Source organism: Monodelphis domestica, chromosome 5 (assembly GCF_027887165.1).
Source record: "Monodelphis domestica isolate mMonDom1 chromosome 5, mMonDom1.pri, whole genome shotgun sequence".
Lineage (NCBI taxonomy): Eukaryota > Metazoa > Chordata > Mammalia > Didelphimorphia > Didelphidae > Monodelphis > Monodelphis domestica.
The window spans coordinates 210,494,247-210,514,813 of record NC_077231.1 but is presented as its reverse complement, the minus strand read 5'-3'; the positions used below and the strand labels follow the sequence as shown (position 1 = coordinate 210,514,813).

Below are 20,567 nucleotides of genomic sequence, written 5' to 3'. Positions count from 1 at the left end.
ACCTTGGAAGCCAAAGTTTCTTTATGAGAATTCCCTGGCAGTTCAGAAAACACCAGCAAAACACACGCACACACACACACACACACACACACACACACCACACACACACACACACACACACACACACACACACACACACACACACACACACACACAATCTCTTCCCCATAGGAGATCCAAAGGGAGTGCGCAAAAAGGACTCCCTCACAACCCAAATCAAGGCCAGTGAGGGGAAGGCTTGAGGAAGAAAACAGGAAGCGCCTTACCTGCTCTCGGGTTAGCAGAAGTTGCATATACTCCCTGGTGCAGGCTATTTGATTTTCAAAGACGAGGATCAGGGAGCAGCGGATTACCTATTTGGAAGCCCTGGCATTTGGGCTCCCAGTGAAATGCTCAAAGTCCGGAGCTATCCGCTTGTTGTCTCTCTCCCATGGTCTTCCAAGAGAAAAGAGAAAGATTAGTTAGTAACGCGACAGCGGCAGGGGAAGGATACGATGTGGTAGGGGAGGGGACCCGCAACTGTTCTACAGAGCCTCAGGCTAGAAGCTTCATGGTCATGACTTGAAGACAGAGTTGCCTCTCTCGCGTCACCTAGACACAGGGCACTCAGCAAAGCTCGAACCCATCCCCCGTGTCCACTCAGTTGACCAGCCCCCGCCCTCCGTACCAATTAACCTGAGATTCTGTAATAATTACATAAATAAATAAAATTGCATATATATGTGTGTGTGAGAGAGAGAGAGAGACAGAGGCAGAGACAGAGACAGAGACAGAGATAGAGACAGAGAGAATTTTCAAACCTGTTTTTCACCATTGAGATGGATCCGATGGGGCAAACATAACAGAGAAAATAGTACAAGTGATCAGGAGGCGGGACGCATTCTATTCCAGAAGCAAGGGAATGGAAGGCAGGGTTGACAGTTGGGGATAAAACAATCCTTCAATGTGTCCCTGATTATTTGAAATGGCAAAATCCAAGATCCAGAACTCACCCCCTTCGAAATTTCTACTGCGGTGTGTGTGTGTGTGTGTGTGTGTGTGTGTGTGTGTGTGTATGTGTGTGTGTGTGTACACCGGGGCTTGGAAAAGTCGGGTGCACTAAAAGTGTGTGTTGTGTATGTGTATGTAATGTGGGTAGGATATGTGTTCGATTAGCTGCAATGGGCAGATAATTTCTGAAGAGAGCATTTACAATTTTCTTTCAATATGATAGGATTAGTTGCTACTGAAAGATTTCCTCCAATGAGATCCTCTCTGCTTTCTGATTCGGTAAAACCAATGAGCAAAGATGACAGCCTTTTCTACCCCTCTTTCCCTCTAGTTCCCTCCTCCATTCCAACCTCCCAACCCTCCCTGGATTCATTCGGATCACAAGTCTTTATTTACAGTTTTCACATCAGAACAATCCCCCCCCTCCTTTTTTTTTTAATTTTGTGATTGCTAGAAACTTGAAGCAACATATATGAACGAACAAAGGGTTGCTTTTAAATGATTGCCGACGATTGACTCCATATATCAAGGTGGGGAAAATTTAAACATAAATTTAGTTTACTTTTTAATCAGATTACTGTGCTGAAATGTACCAGTTTGTTTCTTTGGCTCATTGATAGCTTCTGGCAAGGGATTTCTTTTAAAAAATTAATACTTAATATAGATAGCTCATTTCTCAACAAACAGATATCAGAGTGCAAAAAATATTTAATATGCAATAGAAAATGTGTGCATCTGATGAAAAATAGTATTGAATATAATCATATTCTGGCCTGACTTGTGTTGAAAGTTTTTTTTTTCTTTAAAGCTCTTATGATTGGACAGGCTTGACTTTTTATATTATATTTATTTTCAACCTCGTGTTCCTTTCTCGGACAATGATATTTTATTTCATATATCATCTGTTTGTATATTCAGCTCAACTAGTAGTTAGTAACTCATTTGCAAAGCCCATGTGCTATTACAAAAAAAAGTGGAGAAATTGAAAATCTAACTATAAGGGAATGATAAGATTAATTAGTGTATATTAATATAATGGACTATTACAATCTATTAACACCAACAAGTTTGAAGTATAAAAAGAAATCTGGAGAGTGAATTTCAAAAAATGTGTAGAGAAAAAAATCAGAATAAAATGAACAGACTACACAATAACTATAATTATTTAGGAAGGGTGAATGAAAATAGTTTTTTTTTTTTTAAAAAGCTTGATGGCAGCCAAGAGGAATTGGCTGAAAATTATTGAATACTTTATACATTGAAATTTAGACAAACTTATACATAAATACATACATATGTAGATATGGGATGATATAAATATATATGTATGTTGTTTCCCATGAAATATTTATTTTTTAGAAAAGGATATATGCCTTGCCTTCAAGGAGTTTTCAGTCTTATTGAAAAGACAAGAGGTTCACATACATATAACACTTACAAATCAGAATCAGTTAATATCTAAATCCAAAGTCAACTGTTGGCCTAATTCCACACAATTTCTTACAGCACGACAGAAATCCTTCTAGGGGAATGTATTTGCACATTTTCTTAACTCTCTTTCTCACCAGCAAATACACAGTACTCCAAGGGGAAGGAGTGTATCCAGTTGCTTTCAGTTTGAACTACACTGCAGGAAGGTTATGAAAACAAAATTCACAATGAAGTTAGATACATGAAGCCATTTCAAGCTCTCTCTGCTTATAGGCAACTGACTGACACTGAGATTTAATTGTTAATCAACTTTCCCAGAAGAATTCTAATAGAAGTGGGCAACTTTTGATCAATTCATGGTGTTAGAGAATTGCTTATGGAATTAAGAGGTTAAATGATTTTCATATGGTCACACAGCCAGTACATAGTTGAGGTAGGACTTTGAACCCACCCCCATCCTTGTTGCAGGCCTCATTCTAAACTATGCTATGTTGTCTCTCCACTTATAGTTCAGAGGTGAATTCTCATCTTTTTCATTTTTATTCTTCATCCTCTAGGTCTGCACCCCATCCCATCCCACCCTACCCCACCCCATCCCTATGTGGTATGAACTGAGAGTGAACCTAACTTGAGCCTACTCGAAAATAAGATTTATGATGGATTCAATAAGGATTCGATCAGGCTTGGAGACACCCAGATTCACTGATCAGGTAAAGCTCTGAATTCAGTGTCTGACTGAAATTCTCTCTTCCTAAGGTTGAAATTTGGAAGGTGAGCATGTTGCATCCTTTTTTTCATCCTTTAAATCATCACCCAACAAGAGCAAGAAAAAAGAAACACATTTAATTACTTAAATCTTTGTTTCATTTTTTTCCTAATTCAATATTGTTCTTGTGAGACAAAAAATGTTTTAAATGTACCTGAAGAAGCAAAAAAAAAAGAGAATTTAATTTTAAAAGTCATTAAAGTTAAAATATATATTTACTAGAGAAATTTAAAGCATGTTCCATAATTCTTAGCTGTTAGTTACTGAAAAATCCCATGTTAGGAGCTGTACCAGTGGGTTAGATCTATATTGTATCCAGCTCAGTGTTCTTTTGCCAACAGAAATTCCAAACAACATGCCATAAGAGGGCATGGTTGTCCTCCCTTAAAGATTAACTGTATGCCATCTTTCCTTAGCAGTTGTTTATGGCTCTGTTATTTGTAAGTTTTTCCAAACCATCTTTTGAAACATTCTTTTCCCCATATATTCCCCCTCTTGTTGGGTGGGGCAGTGGGGGATTTCAATTCTATAAATCTCCAGCCCGTCTTTTTCCTGAATTATTACTTCCTTTATTGTTCTAAAATTGTCCTGGTCTGTGTTTCAAAGGGCATTTACTCAAATGTCATATCTGTGTTTTTGCTCAAGTTGTCTCCAACACCTGGAATGTACTTCCTCTCATCCTTGCCACAGAATCACCAGAATTCTTTAAAGCTAAGCTTCTGTTGCTTCCTAGAACAGTTCTCTCATGATTTCTACCTCATTGTCCTTATCTATAATGCCTTCCCAACCCCACAAATTCCATCATGTATATTTCATGTTTACCTTTCTGTGTTAAAAGTTTTCTTCACTCCACAATACAAGGTAAGCTCTTTGAAGGTAGAGATGTTTCTCTTTTGTCTTTGGATCTGCAGTGCTTAGCACAGTGGCCCCACGCATAATGGTTTCTTGATAAATGTTGGTTGAGCTAATATATTACAATGAATTGTGATTTAGAATATGGTGAATAAACCTGGATTTGCCTTGTTCCAATTATTCTCACTTTTATAAATTTCCATGTTACCCAATTCTCTGTCTTTTAAGACTGAAGTTTTTTCTTCAGTTCTAATCTAATAGACCTAGCTCTGTGCTCACTTGGTCCCTTCCTCTATATATCCCAATATTTGTCTTCGCTGGACATTTTTAAAATTTTTTTTAATTTCCTCATTTTTATGACTGCTGAGCAAAATTGTATACAATATTCCAGAAACAGATGTCTCATAGTACTTTTTTAATGTGATATAAAAATTTTAATTTACTTCCTATTTAAAATACATGCTTTATTGGGTTTCTCCAATATTTTACTGGCTTTTTTAGAGTAGCAAAAGCAAATACTTTGATTAAGAAAGACTGGAAATGAGGGTCTTGCCTAACATATGGAAACTGAGTAACCATTAAATATTTATTTTCTAAGATTAGGGAAGACTATATGAATTACTGGGGATACAGTAAAATAAGTGTATTAAAAGAGACTATTACTTTTATATATTGAAACTGATATTCATTATTTCCCTCATTTTTACTCCACATGATTTTAATACTGATTGTTCTTTATCATGAAATCATACATTTATCACACTTGATATTAAGTATACATTTTGAATAGTCCATTTCCCCCCTCTAATCTTGATTATAATTGTAAATTATTAGTCATGTTGTGCTGTTTGTTACTGACACTGTTATTGTTGGCTTTTTTAATGACATTGTTTTTTATGTCTCACTTAGACTGGAAGTGTAGTGGCATAGAAGTTCTGAGCTGCTCCATTTCTATGCCAAGCTGGCTTTTCCCACCTTAGGCTATCCAATGTATCCTGATCCTGAAAGATCACTTATTGGTGCCAGATTTAGTGTAGACACCCAATTGGTTTTAGTCCTACTACAGCCTATGACTTCCATAGAAAAGAAATTTAACAATCTCAGTTAGGAGGGACTGCAGGCTTGTGCACTATATTCAGCCCCATAGATTTTCAATGAGTTTTAAGTTGCATGAATTCTCAAATCATTGACACATGCTTATCTCTATCTCTCAGAAACATTTTTAATTTTAAATGACATACAGCAGGGTGCATGTTGATATTGCAATATTGCACCTCTATTATGAATTTCTGTAATTTAGGATCCCTTTCTCATTATATCACTATATATTTAGAGTTTGACTTTCCCTCAATAAAGACAGGACTATGAGGACCACTGAAAAAAATTAAATGCTATAAATATTTTGATTAAAGTTTTATATACTGATGAAAATGTCCATATGTTACTGATTCATATGTGCTTCCTCTAACAATTGATTTGATATGAATGAAAAACTGAGTATAACTGGTACAAAATGACCTTTTTCTTTTTTTAATTATTTAATTTTTTGTTATATTAAAGCACCCAGTTAAGTCCCTCTTCTACCTCTATTAGAGAAGGCATAATTTGACAAAAAGATATTCCTATATATAAAACTATGTCTTACTTATTTCTACTTATCAATTTTCCTAAGATGGGCATATACAAATCATTCTTTAAACCATATTTCTGTCACAGTATCTAATGTTCTCTTGACTCTTCTCATATCACTCTTTATAATCTCATATCAGTCCTTCCAAGTTTTATTTTTCAAAATTAACCTGTTCATCATTTCATATAGAGAGTAATATTCCATTTTAATCAAATGCTACAAATTGTTCAGCCATTGTCTTACTGATGGGAATCTCTCCAATTTTTAGTTCTTTGCCACCATAAAAAGAGCTGCTATAAATATTTTAGAACATATAGATTCTAACTCGGAGGGATTTATGAGAAAGAACACTATCCACATTCAGAGGAAAAACTTTGGGAGTAGAAACATGGAAGAAAAACAATTACTTGAATACATGGGTCGAGGGGATATGGTTGGAGACTCTAAATGGTCTAAATGGTTGGATATGGGATGGAGACTCTAAATGATCATCCTAGTGCAAACATCAACACCATGGAAATAGGTTCTGATGAAGGACATATGGTAATTCCCAGTGGAATTGTGGGTTGGCTATGGGAAGGGGTGGAGGGAGGGGTGGGAGGGAAAAATACGGTTCTTATAACTACGAAATAATGATCTAAATTGGCTAAATAAAATTTTCAAAAAACATCAATTTCCCATAAAAAAAGAAAAATAGAACATATAAGTTCTACTTCTTTTTCACTGATCACTTTAGGACATAAACTTAATAATGGTACTAAAACTTGCCTTTTTATAATCTCTAGTCTTTGTATTTTTTTGCCCTGGACAAATTACTTTTCTTTATAGAAGTGGTTAGCAGCCATTTTAAAATGGATTTCTCACTGTTATAACTTCAATAAATGTATGTTGCATTCATTGTTGTTGTTGTTTAATTGTTTCAGTTATGACTGATTATTTGTGCCCCATTTGGGATTTTCTTGGTAAAGATACTGGAGTGATTTGACATTTTCTTCTCCAACTTATTTTACAGATAAGGAACCTGAGCCCAAAATAGTTATGTGTCTTTCCCAGGGTCACACAAGTAGTAAATTTCTGAGACCAGATTTGAATTCAGAAATATGAGTCTTCCTGACTCCATGACTAACATTTTACTATATCACATAGATGCCCCATTTTGTACTTTAAAGAAATAAATAAAAAGTAAAAAATAAATAATAACCCACTCTCATTAGATCATTGATATAAACACACAATTATACTATTTTGTTTTTAGTTGTTGTATTGGGTGCTTTATTATTTAATTTTAATAATCATGCTTCATTATAAAAATTTAATAATCCTTGAAATGCTTGATACCCTACTGCAAGAGCTCCTATAATACATATAACAGTTATTGAAGTGAGCTCTTTAAAAACTAAAATGTTTGTATGCTGCCTATAAGTAATAATCTACATTTGCAAAACCATAAGATAAAAAATACAGCAATAGATAACAATGGAATAAATATGTATGGCATGAAATACAGCTTGTAACTGGCAGGAAACTAATAAAATAAAAATATAAAGTCACTTTTATCTTATTTAGTGAACATACTGTAAGCTAGCCTAATATCAATAGAAGTACATTTGTATAGCCATTCCTGTCACTAAATGAAACCATATTAAAATCATTGCTTGGTCCTACAAAAAAAGGCTCATACCATTTTATATTGCAGATAAATCTATAATTTGTAATAGTGGATAGAATTGCCACAGTGGAAGTTCCCTGAATCAATAAGACAAAAGATCAAGACAAATATAGGAAAAAAACCTCAAAAGCAAAAAAAAAAAATCCATGGAGTTTTTTAGTTTTTCACACTAAATACACCCCTAGGAATTATTTTTCTTGATGAAAGCATAGAATCTCAATGTACAACTAGTGAGCCTCTTCCTGTAAAGGTTGACACTGAAGAATTAACACAGGATAATGCTGGACCTGATTGTAAATGAGGTCATCAAGGGGGAATGTAGGTTGCAATTCTGAGAATGTGGTGCATATTTGATTGTGAACACATTGATTTCAGTGCAGCAATAATTAGACTTTAGTAATTAGATGCACAAATCAGCACTCTATCAATCTGGAGTAGATTAAGAGGGAGACAAGTTCAATTTGAGTGATTTCACACCAGGTATGGCTGCCATCACAGTTCTCTTTGTTTATAGATTGTCAAGGAGGCCAAGGAATCTGAGAGCTTTGCATATGGAGGAGGAGGGGCAATGGAGATGAGTCAAGATCTTGCCCTTGTCCTTCATCTTCTACCCCACTCCATCTTGAGAGATGAACAGAGGAAAGATACAGCTCAATGACAAGCAGGCTGCTTCTTTGGAGTGTCTGCCCAATGCCCTTGCTTTATGCTGGCCCCATCATGATATATGGAGATGCTTGTAGAGAAGGGGCTGGGGATAGGGGCTACACTAAAGGAAAAGTGTTCCTTGTTGCAGAATTCTTAGCAACACTATTTGCTTATGTAAAAATTACTAACACCTCATACCCACCTGTCTGGGATTGTTCAGGCAATTTTACCCGCAGTGTGATTTCAAATCCTCTAGCTCTTAGCTACAACAATGAGTTCTTTTTCTCTTAAAAAAATCCCAAGGCTATTTTTTCTTCTTGGTCCAAATCTACGAATATTTCATACCCAAATGTGGCAAATTCTGAGTGATAACTTTTGATAAAAAGAAAACAATGCTTCCTCCCCTTGTTTCCAAAATGTATCTCCCCCGCCCCTTTTTCTAGTAGCTTGCCACCACAGCTGTTTGAAACCAAGGCTCTCCCAGAAGTGGTGGCGTTATCCAGACCATCTGAAAACATTTACTGCCGCTGAGTCTAAAATATTTAAAATACAGAACTCTCTTTCAAACAAGGAATATAAAAAAAAAAACCTACCACCCTGCAAAATGTTAAGCAGCTGCAATAGAGATAAATCAGTGTTAAGAATGCAGAATGAAAAGGCCACGTGGAGCGCATGTTTACTTAGGGAAGCTTTTTGTGAGTGTGCCTGTGTTTTTCCTATCAAGAAGTAGAGCTAGGTGGTGGCATGAACCCTTGGGAAAGAGAATTTGAAGTGAAAAAAAATCAGTGACTAGTTAATATATCTGCATCCTCTGCTGCCATTAAGGTTCTGAAGTCCCAAGACAAATCCACATCTAACCCCTCTGAGAGGCTTCAATTTAACAATATTTTTATTAACAATCTAGGCTCAAATTTCCTGAATCAGCATCGAATCTATCCAGGTAAGAGGTCAGGTATAGTTAAAGTCCTTCCAATTTTTAAGAAAACCCACTGTTTTTCCTTCTCTGTGAAAAACAAATTAAAGACTCATGCTTAGTTGTTACTATGGCAGGATGATTAGAACTTCGCAGTAGGGTATCAACATCCTGGGAGCATCCCTCCTTCCATGATCCATAATTAATAATAATATTAATAATAATATTTATCTAGCATTTTCTGTACACAATCTAATTTGATTTTATTTTATATTCTTTAGATTCTCTGCTGGTTCTGAACTGTGTGGTACTACAGGAGGTCCATACCTTTGCAATTCACCTTCCATTCTCCAGTTTCCTCTTTTCTCCTTAACTATTTCTGGGGATTATCAATAAGATTGTAATATATCCAACTAGTACCATTCATCTATTATATCTCTGAGACACCACACACATATACAAATACACACCCATACCCAAAGATTTTTTGCTCTTGATGGTAGAGTTTCTACTTCTGTCTCTGCTCCTATGAATATTCACTATTGACCAAACAAAATTGATCCCCGAGTCTAAAATGAAACCAAGATGGTGTTTCAAAGGCAATTTGTAGAAGTATAAGACTCCCAGAGTCTTCTGGAGGCCAAGGCTTCAGCTGCAAGTGTGTCCTCTCAAATGTCATCTTTCCCTCCCTTCCTTGAGGGTGATTTAAGCAATGGTAACTGCAGGAAGCAGCATTTTTCCAAGTCATATTCAAAGGAAACTTACTGAGTCCCATCACTAAGCAGAGAGCTTTTCACTTAAAGCAAACCTTCTTTCCTAGTGGTACGCCCAAGGAAGCATTCCCTAAAGGTTGATTTACTGTGCTTAATAAGATGGATCCTGAGCATTTTGTCCTTTCCTCCTCATTTAGTCAGCAAGGTGACTGAGTATTGGGCTTAAGTGGCTCAGAATACAAGGAATTTTGGGCTGTCTGTTCACAAACTTTTGCCACATAAGAAAGATGGGCCCCTAGGTCATTTATTGACATGCATTTCCTATTTTTTTTATTAAAAAGGATGCACTATAATAGGACATACTTGTGTGAACATTGAATAACTCTCAAAAGAGCCAGATGAGCATTTTCTTGAAGCATTAAAGTTTACCACTATATGTTCTTTCTTTAATGGACCACATAGTAGGTAGGGGTAGTCCAAATCTTCTATCCCTAAGTAGATAACTAAATGGCTTCTGAATATAATAACCTAACCTCCAAGCCTTAGATACAATTCCTTGATTCTTCTACCTCTATTTCTCATGAAAATATTTGTTTTATTAGGAGTTCGGGGTCACATTAACTTCCTCAGAAGGAAATATCTGATGAGCACAGAGAGTGAGACTTTCTGGATGGGAGCAGATTTCCCCAGCTATGAAGTAGTCATGGAGAAGAAGCTGACCTAAAGCTTCTACTTGTCAATAGTAGAGGACAGTGATTGTATTGTTGACTTGAGACTGACTCAGAATGTCACAAACTTATACTGATTTTACTTAGAATCAGCTAGGTGGCATTGGGGCTAGAGTGAGCATTAGAACAATTCTAAGCTTATTAAATGACCATCAGCAATTTGCTTAAGCTCTTTCAGTCTCATTTTCCTCATCTGTAAAATAGAGACAATAATATTACCTACCTCACCAGGTTGTTGTGAGGATTAAGAGATAATTTCTGGAAAGGACTTAAAAACACATGTGGTATCGTATAAAAATTTATCTACTATTTCTAATATCTTCTTAGTGTCCTATAAAGCTCCAGTTGAAATGACTTTCCTCAGTAATCACTATGCATTTTGCATATAGTTTACATATACACACATACATTTTGTCACCCCATAAAATGTAGTGTTTTAATAACAGCTTCATTTTTATCTATCCTCAGTACCTAGCATTCAAGTAATCAACAAATATTCATTAAATAATACTGGGTATCCGATACTGTACCAGTTGCTAGAAATACAAAGCTCCCCAAATGAAATCTGTCTACTATTCATCTTTCCTTTGAGACAAGTAGGGGACAGACATTGTATCACATTTCTTTAAATAAATGAAACCAAGGAAAGGGATCAATTGGTAGCTTTAGTGTTTGTTAGCTGTGAAGTCTTAGATAATGCAAATCCCCCTTAATAGGTACTTAATACTTGCTGATTTGTATTTGGGGGATATATGCCACCTATTATATGTACAAGTGAACACTCACTTGTACATATATGTGTGTATTACATATGCCTAAAATACACACATATATGTACAAGTGAACACTCACTTGTACATATATGTGTGTATTTTAGGTATATATATATGTGTGTGTGTGTGTGTGTGTGTGTGTGTGTGTGTGTGTGTGTGTGTGTGTATATTTATATTCTCTAGGAGACAGTTCCTCCTAACTCTTACTGATATCCAGATCTAAGATAAACAAGGTATGTACCATCTTCCTCAACTTTTTTCTCATTATTACACTTTAGAGAAATACTTACCTTACCCTGTCTCAGAAGGAATAAATCACATAATCAGGAATGGGACAGATTTATTGGCACCTATGCCCTGCCATGAAGTGGTCAATAAAGCCCTGTTTAGGATGATGAATGATGCAATACCCATTGCTTCCTTTTTCAGATAAAGCTCACATCCAGCTAATTAGTAACAACAGAATTTGTTGACATATATGCTACTGGCTATCCATAGAACAACAGGAAAGAGAAGATTGGCTTAGAAATTGCTGCAGACGTTGGGAAAGCACCTCACATGGAGTCAGCAACAGGATATCAAGCCCAACTATGGGCTTCTGGGATACTGTCCAATCCCCATTCCAACAAGAAATCCTAAATTGAGGGACATTTTTGTATCTCTGAGACAGTGGGGGGATAAAACAAAGGTTGATGGGAAGCCTCAGGATAGGGCAAAATCATTATGCAAATATAATATCAGCAGAGCTCCCAGTATAACTCTAAGTACTGGAATCTGAAGTCGATGGTAGACCATAATGAATTGGGCTACAATGTTATGATTAGAAGGAATGGACTGGGGTGGATGGCTATCCATATTTTTCTTAATCCTATGTCCATAAACAAACACCTATGGACTGCTTTTCTCGTGTGGCAATTTCCTACATCTTACTGTTGAAAATAAAACACCAATGAGCAGGTCAATCAGGTTAATCACTATTTCAAGGGTCCTTGGTGGGACTGTTGGGTTATATCATCCCTTTTTAAGATTTCTAATACTAATAGTCCTTCTATTAATTTTAATACCTTAAATTTATGTTGTGATTCATAGCAAAAATTATATTATTCTTAAATGTCTGAGACCAGTACCAGTTTCCAGTTATTCTGGGGGTAGGAGGAAAGAAGATAGAAATCCTTTTGAATAAAATATCCCTCATAAATGTCTGTCATCTCAAAACTATTTGAGATAAATATATAAGTTTAAGAATATTTTCACCTCCAAAAGAAAAGATTGTCAAAGGTTGTGAGTAAAGAATTTTTATTAATTTAAGTGCTTCACAAGCATTATGTCTAGTTCACTGAAATCTGTATATATGCAGGATTAAATGTCTGGCTTTGTGATAAATTAATGACACTAACGCATTAATTTTGTATAAGGATGATCTTACAAAAGTACTCCTAGATCTGTTCTCATAGAATCTATCCACTATTTGATTGTATTTTCTGCCAAGCAGGAGGTTGATATATCATATTTTTTAAATGAAGCCAAGGGAAGGGAAGAATTGGTATCTGCATTTTTTGTTAACAATGAATCCCAAGATATGCAAATTTCTCCTTAGTATTTGGATCAGCATGTGTTTCCAAAAACTCTTCATCTAGTCCATCTAGAAAATATTTTGCCATGCCCCTACCCTCAAACCAAGACCAAAATACAAGGTGTCTATGATTGTATATAGTTGTACATCTTGTTGGCACATAGGCATTTTTATAATGACTCATAAAGAGGGCTATTGGTCATGGAGTAAAGACTTTACCTTAATCCTTAGGTAGAGCTCTAGCTGGAGGGTGAAAACAGTTAAGTGTTGTGGTATGATGTTGGTTGGCAACACAGAATCAGGAAATTAAAACTTGCCCATGACTTTAACTTCAATAATCAAAATATGTTATAACTATATTTATGTATCATCTGTTGACAATATGTTGCTAGCTCCATGTCCACTATCCCAACATAAAACCTCTCCCAATTTTCTATATACTGTAATAGATGAAGAACATAAAAAGGGAGAAGATAACTTTATAAAGTGAGGGTATCCAGTATATTGGTAGACTTCATAGATTTATATCTGAAAAGAATCTTAAAGATCAGCTAGCCCTGAACTGGAGGCCAGAGAAATGAAGTGACTTCTCAGATATTCTTATAGAAGATACAGCAGTCAGGATTCTAATTCAGGTCTTGTGATTCTAAATAGATAAGGCTAGGTGTTTTCTGCTTTCTTTTTCCTAGAGATGTGTTTTAGGTGAAGAATTTCTTTCTCAGAACTACAGATGCTGATTTAATATTGTCTTTACATGCCTGATAGAGCTGAAAAATGGGGTGATGAGAAGAAGGTAATAGAAACATGATGTGAATTATATAATGGCTACATGGGGAAAGAGGTAAAAGTAATTCATGTTGGGGTACTCATTACTGATCCCTTAGTGGATAATCTTGACCTCTGATCTTTATGTCTTTCTTTCCCCAGGCTAGTACAGTTCAGAGCAAAGTAATGCATATTCCTTGGTATCTGGCAAAGTTATTTCTGTGTCAGTTTCTGCCATGGTATATTCTACCAAAGCAAGGGTTCTGCCTCTTAGAACCTAAAATGAACTCAATGGCACTGAGATGCTATTTTTCCCCTAAGCCATTAACTAAAATACCATTAATGTATGGTCATTCTCCACTTCCCTACAAAGCATAATGGTGAGCTCCTGTTGAATGAATATGTACTAAAGAGCTAGAGGAAAATAGAAAGAGATTATGTAGGCTACCTTGGTTTGATAATTAAAATAAACTCAATCCAATTAAATTCTACAAACATTTATTAAGTAGTTTGCCTCATGTAAGGAATTGATGTAGTTGTGGAGTATACAAAACAAAAACAAAACAACAACTCAGTTATTTCTATCAAGAAACTTAGATCCTATTCAGCAGGATAATATATAAACAATTAAATAAATTCATGAAATTTCAAAGAACAAAAAAATAAGGTTGTCAGGAAAACACTTACTGTAAAAAGTAACAAGGGAACTAAATGTTTATGGAAGCTTTTTTTTTTTAAGAAGCAGAGGCAGGAAGCAAATGGATTCCAAATATGGAGGATAACCCATGCAAAGGAATGAGGAAGAGAGAGCCAAGTGGGGTACAGTGCAGAATGCTGTATTTGTAATTAGATGACATGGGTTCCGATTCCAGTACAACTACTTACAATTTCTATGATGATAGAAAAAGACACTCCTATCTCTTCTCCTTAATTTCTTCACTATAAAAAGACAGAGATGGACCTCTAAGTATGTTCCAGTTCTAAATCTTTGAGTCTTTGATCCTAGAAATTTAGAGTCATGGAAACAGATAGATAACAGACTTTTCTTGGTGAGATTGTAGTGTGCATGGAAGTAAAAAAACTGTGCCAAAAGCTCTTTGGGAGTCATATTTTGTGGGCATCAAATACCAGGCTAAGAAGCTTATATTTTGCCATAGATGGAATATCTGTCCACTGAGATTTTTTTATCATGGAAAGGTTAGATATGTCTTTGAAATATTAATATGGAATTTATGTGATAGATGAAATAGGGTAAAGAGCATAGGGGTGGAAAGAAGTATGAAGAAGAAGAAGATGCTGTGGTAGTAGAAATAACAAGATTTGGAAAATTATTGGATACCAAAGGAGAGATCAAGGATAATTCATATTGAAACCTAGGTGAGCCTAGGGATGGTGGACCTTAATAAAAATAGGGGAATTTAGAATGACAATTTGAAAGAACTAGCCTTTAATCAAGATTTACAATGTGCCAAACACTGAGCTAAGAACTGATCCTAGCATGGAAATAATATCATGGGATCACAAATTTAGAGGTAAAAAAAAACTTAGATTAAGTTTATCAAGTCCAATCCCTTAAAATCAGAGAATAGGTAACTGAGACTAAGATATGTTAAGTGATCTGACAAGTCTCACAAAACTACTATAACCCCACATCTATCTGACTACAATTCCAGGTGGAAAAAATAAGTTGCATTTTGGTCATGATGACTACTCTCAAATTGGTTGCAGGGCAGGACTTGTCTTGTCTCATAAAAACCCAACAGAGTCTGATATAAAAGTTTAATTGAAATCTGTGGGAATATTTCTGGTATTTAGTTTACTGTTTGATTCAGTGAAGTTTTCTAATGGGCTAACAAATTGCTAGGGAGTTTGCTGGATATGAATGGACTATTGTCTCTAGTCACTGATTTTATTTAGTTTTTAAAATTTTATTTCTAAACAATCCCAGAACATATATAGCCCTTGATGCCAAATGGTGATGGATTCATATTAACACATTAGTATTTGTAAATGTTTGTTTTTAATTGATATTTTAACTCTTTAATTCTATGAGCTATTTCTGAAACTCATTCTGATTGTGTGGACTATGTATATAGCCATGAAATTGTGGAGAAGACATTGGGCTGATGATGATATGCATAAGAACTTTAAAGAAAACCCCCCAAAAGAATGAAAGAGATTTAGATTGAGGAGAGTATGCAAATACTTAAAAGGCACTTACCAATAGAACTGAAACATCCTAATGCAGTCTATATTCAATACCATGAAGAGATTAAGCCACCAAAAGCAGTTGTATGTATCCCAACATACAACTACAAGGGTAACAGAAAGAGAAATACAACGTGCCAAGGAAAGGCACTGATCTGTTGCTTTATCTGAGCTCCTTGGCTACAAAGGGATAGAAAGCTTTGCTTTCCTCCCAAACTGAAAGATTTTAGCCTCACAAATGCAGCCCATAAAGGTGATAGCTTTGACAAAAATAAGATGTTGGACACAGAATTCATTCTTTAAAAATGTTCTTTCATTCCCTCTTTCTTATACCCAAAAGTAGTGAAAATACTCTTTTTGGGAAAATTAATGCAGGGATGCAAATAATATATTAAGAATAGTCTGGGAGTGAGGAATGGCAGAATGGTCAATGGATTGAAATCTTCAGCAGTCTAGTTGTCAAGGATCAGGGTCAGAGGCTAATTTTCAAAGTCAATGTGACACAGAGTCTCTAAAAATGGAATTGTGTTGAACTGGAAAAATTAATCTAAATGCTTTATTAAGACTATAAATAGCATCTTCCATGCTAGTTTCACAAGCACGATGGCTCTAGGGAGACACAATATTTTAGAGTCATTCCTGAGTGAGTGTATATAAACATGCAGTGTTTGTTCAGTTCCTCGTTAGACCTGCATAATGCAGATTTCTATGATGCCTAGGTTAGGTGGGGGTGTACTTTATAACAAATTTGCAAACAGCAGAAATTTTTAGGTGAATGATATGGGTGATATGAGGACAGTTCCCAGGCATTTATAAGTTGAATATATAGATACCTTTTAATAAGCTTGCCTTGTCATCATAAACAGTTGTACCTTTTTTTTTTGCTATCACATAGTAACCATAAAACATCATTAAAAGGTATGCCACCAAATGTTTGTTTATGTGTTTAGTTATCTCCTGCCTTTTTCACAGTCACATTAAGTCAGAAAGCATTTATTCGGCACTTACTATATGCAAGGTAAAAAACATTCCATGATCTTCAGGATTTCACATATAATGAGAGAGACAACACGTAAAAAACTAGGTTGTCTGTTCTTACAGTCCTGTCCAATTCTTCCTGATCTATTTGGGATTTTCTTGGCAAAGATCCTGGAGGGTTTGCCATTTGCTTCTCCATCTTATTTTTACAGATGAGGAACATGAGACAAACCAGGTTAAGTAACTTGCCCAGGGTCATAAAGCTTGTTGAAGGTGATATTTTAGCTGAGACTGAAGGAAGCCAGAGAAGCAAGAGGGAGAGAATTTAAGCAAAAATGCTTAGATTTAGGAAATGGAAGAATATTCTTTTTGTTCCCTTCATAAAGAAGTTTTCCTATATAAGCAATTACACACATGTATATGTACACATATGTTTATATCTATACATACATATATGTAAAGAATACTTAGAGATAATAACAATGTTCGTCTGGGTTTTATAAAATATGCATGGTACTCTTTATATAAAATCCTTTACAATAATCCTTCATTTGCCTTGAAATGTCAGAAAATGATCTGCATTATTCTACCAGTAAATATTCTTTATAAGGGAAGCTCACTATTTTAAGTATTAAGTATTTACCTTTCTTTTTATGTTAAATACTTTGGCTCATTCTGAAATGTATTTAATATTCACTGTAAATAGAGTATATAGCAATGTTACTCTAGGCTAAAGCATGAACTATGACAAGGAATCAAAAAGCTTGAGTTCTAATACTGTCTCTCTGCCACCAAAAATAATATGGAACTGAACACATTATTAAAATTTTAGATTTAGAGATTCAGTGGGCATTTAGGGATCACCTACTGAAAACCCTTCATTTTACATATGAAGAAGCTGAGTCCCAAAGAATTCAAGTGATTTGCCCAAAGTCAAATGGTGCTAAGTAAGAGAGTTGGGATTTGAACCCAGGCCCCATCCACAAGTGTTTCATTCTTTGCACTGTACCATTTGGAGTTTATCTTCGCATGAGTTTCCATATTTACAAAATCATAATGTCTAAGATAAATTCCTGATCTTAGGTTTTATATTAAATATAATTTAACCAGTTCTTAATCTAGTGAATACGACATATTAAGTTGTAATATAATGGTTCCTTCTAGGACAGTTTAGATATGTAGAGTTTTGTCTTTATAATAAATAGCCCTATGATTCTTGCACTTTTGTTCTTCTATTTTTCATAGTTGTTCAAATCTTTCTTCTTCTCTTTCCTATGTATCCATCATCCTCAATCTTCCTTGCTGATTATACATCTAGGATCTTCATGTCCTTTAACCATAGGTGTTGCCAGTAAGTTGACCTTGCAGGGCTAGATGAATTCTGAGGCCATAACCTCAGGGGTGGGGTGCGCTCTGTACTTTTTCTCCAATTTCTTCCCCACCACCTGTGTTAGATGCTCTGAGCCTGGCACAGCTTTGCCCACAAGGTACTGCCTCCAGACTAGCACTCTTGCTCACCTACAGGTTCCAGCTACTGCTGGAGGCTCTGAATTCTAGTTGGGGGAGTGGTCCTGGGACCTTCCTTCTACCTTCTCCTTTAACCTAGAGTGTTCTCAAATTCAGGCTTTTGGGGGGGTTGCCTTTTAATTTGTGTCTAGCAGGAGCTTTCCTTGGCTCTGTCCTGTTGTTAGGTTTGGTTTTCAGTCCCCTAGGGGCCTTTAGTTATCAATTATCGGTATGGAAGGGCCTTTAGATGTCTGAACTTTTGGTCCCTTTTGCTCGCCATCTTGACCACTTTTATTGTTTTTACCTCCCTTTATCATAGGGTCTCTTCCTACCTTTCCAATCTGATCCTTTGATTACCTAGAACTCCAATTTTCTGATTCTATAGATTCTTACTGGCTATCTCTTATACTTAGAATGTACTTTGTTCTCATCTGTATCTCCTGCATTCCCTTGATTCCTCAAAATCACAGTTAATATTTTACCTCCTACCTTTGCAGTTCTCCTCTAGTACCTTTCCTTTGCTGTTACCTCAAAATTATCATGAGTACATCTTGGATGGACATAGTTATTTTTCTGTTGTCCCTAGGAATAAAATGGGAAGACTTTGGCAGCATTTTGGGGGGAATTTATATTCCCAGTTGTTTTCATCATACTAATAACATAGTAAGTTCTTAAGGAATGTTTACTGACAACTCATTATTTCTGTGTTTCCTTTTTATTCTAATTTGGTGCTTTATTTGACACAAAAGTGAATGAGGAAACAAGTTGAAGACTTCCACAATATTGGCTTTGTGAAATCAACTGGATCCTCAGAAATTTGAAGAGGGAGATGTAATAAAAATTAGTTCATGATCATTTTGTCAGTGTTTGTTTTCCAAGTATAACTAATAGCATGATAATTTATCTATATGATTGTAGCAGAATTGAGCATCATAAGAAGAACAAGAGTCAAATGGAAAGCATCATGATACATGGATCTTGGTCTTCATTATTATCTAGTTATGATTTGGGGGTGAGATATTTAACCTAGTAATGTATCAATTACGTTAGCTAAAAACTGAAGCTAATTATAACAGCTTGCTAATAATTAGAGAGGAAGGACAATTAAGTTGTATGAATAGGAAGGAAGATAAAGTAGGTATATTAGGAAAAACAGAGAAAATAGTCAGGGCCTTGACTTTTATCTTACCCTAATATTATGAATGTTGGGTTGATCACTTTGACATCATAATTAGCAAGACAGCATGTTGTTTCTATTAGATCCAGATCCTTGAAGGCAAGATAAGGTAGGATCTTATTGTAGACCATTATTACTTTGGAGAATCTGGCTACCTTTGTATGTGTGTCTATTTGTTGTACATATCTTTAGGGAAATCCTTTATGAAGTATTTTGTACACATCCTGAATTGATAGGTATGTAGCATTCCAATGGATTTGGTGATACTGACTGTGTCATAAAGTCAAAGATTACTATATAATTTATTCTTTCAAGCCTTCTTTTGGAGAGCCATGCAGTCATAGGACCCTGACATTACACTATTCACAGAATTATGAGGGAAAAATTAGAAAATGTATCTGAAGCACTGAAAGGTAAAGTAAAAATATCCCCATACATTCATTGCAACAAATCCCATTAAAAAGAAAATGTTCTTCTAAGAAATCAATTCTAAGCAAAGGTTAATGACCTGACTACTTCCATCACCATTTAATACTTGCCCGTTTCAAAGTCACCAAATATGTAGAGGGAACCTTAGGGCTCAGCATAAGGAAATGAGACCTAAAAGCTAAATGGAAGATGGTATAACTACTTCATCTGCATGGCCCTTTAGGTCTTAGAACTTTAATAATACCATTCTTATTGGCCATTTGGCTATCTACATGATGATATTAGACTAACCAAATATGTTATTGGCATATGATTTTCTTAGTTCTCTAAATAATATAAGTTAATGTAAACATTTCAACCATATCCACTAAAATAGATCTGTGATTTCACTAATGGGACGATTTCTTCAGTCACTGCATATTACAAACTATCCATGCCTATAATGTTCTTTTCCATATGCTTTCATAGATCCTTGAAAGATCTACCCATTCTTAAAATGTCTCTAAACTACTTATCATTATATCTTGTGCATGCTATTGAAACAGATGGCATTCAATTATCCCACTTTATTTGCCAAGTATGCATTTCTCCATTTCCATACATGAGTGATATCTGGTCACAAGTTGCAGTCTACCATATATCCTTTGATTTCCCTTTTGGGACATCCATACTTCTGATTTTTTAAGGACTATGATGTTCCAAGACATGCAATTATCCCTCACCTTTACAAATATGCTCATAAAATATTCCTCATGTGTATCTATCATTAACATTCTTGTTTAGTATTTGAGAACTAGATTGCCAGTATTTTGCACATAATT

The 20,567-nt window shown here is 35.4% G+C and overlaps 1 protein-coding gene across 1 annotated transcript in view; it reads right to left on the bottom strand.

The window, feature by feature from the left end:
* CHRM2 (cholinergic receptor muscarinic 2) overlaps positions 1-1,227 on the bottom strand; it is a 202,552-nt gene extending 201,325 nt beyond the window's left edge. The window contains exons 1-2 of the mRNA XM_007504384.2: positions 801-1,227; positions 267-435 (exon numbers count right to left, since the gene is read on the bottom strand). The gene's annotated coding sequence lies outside the window, so the exon portion shown is untranslated. The remainder of the gene's footprint in view (positions 1-266; positions 436-800) is intronic.
* Positions 1,228-20,567: the final 19,340 nt, after the last annotated feature.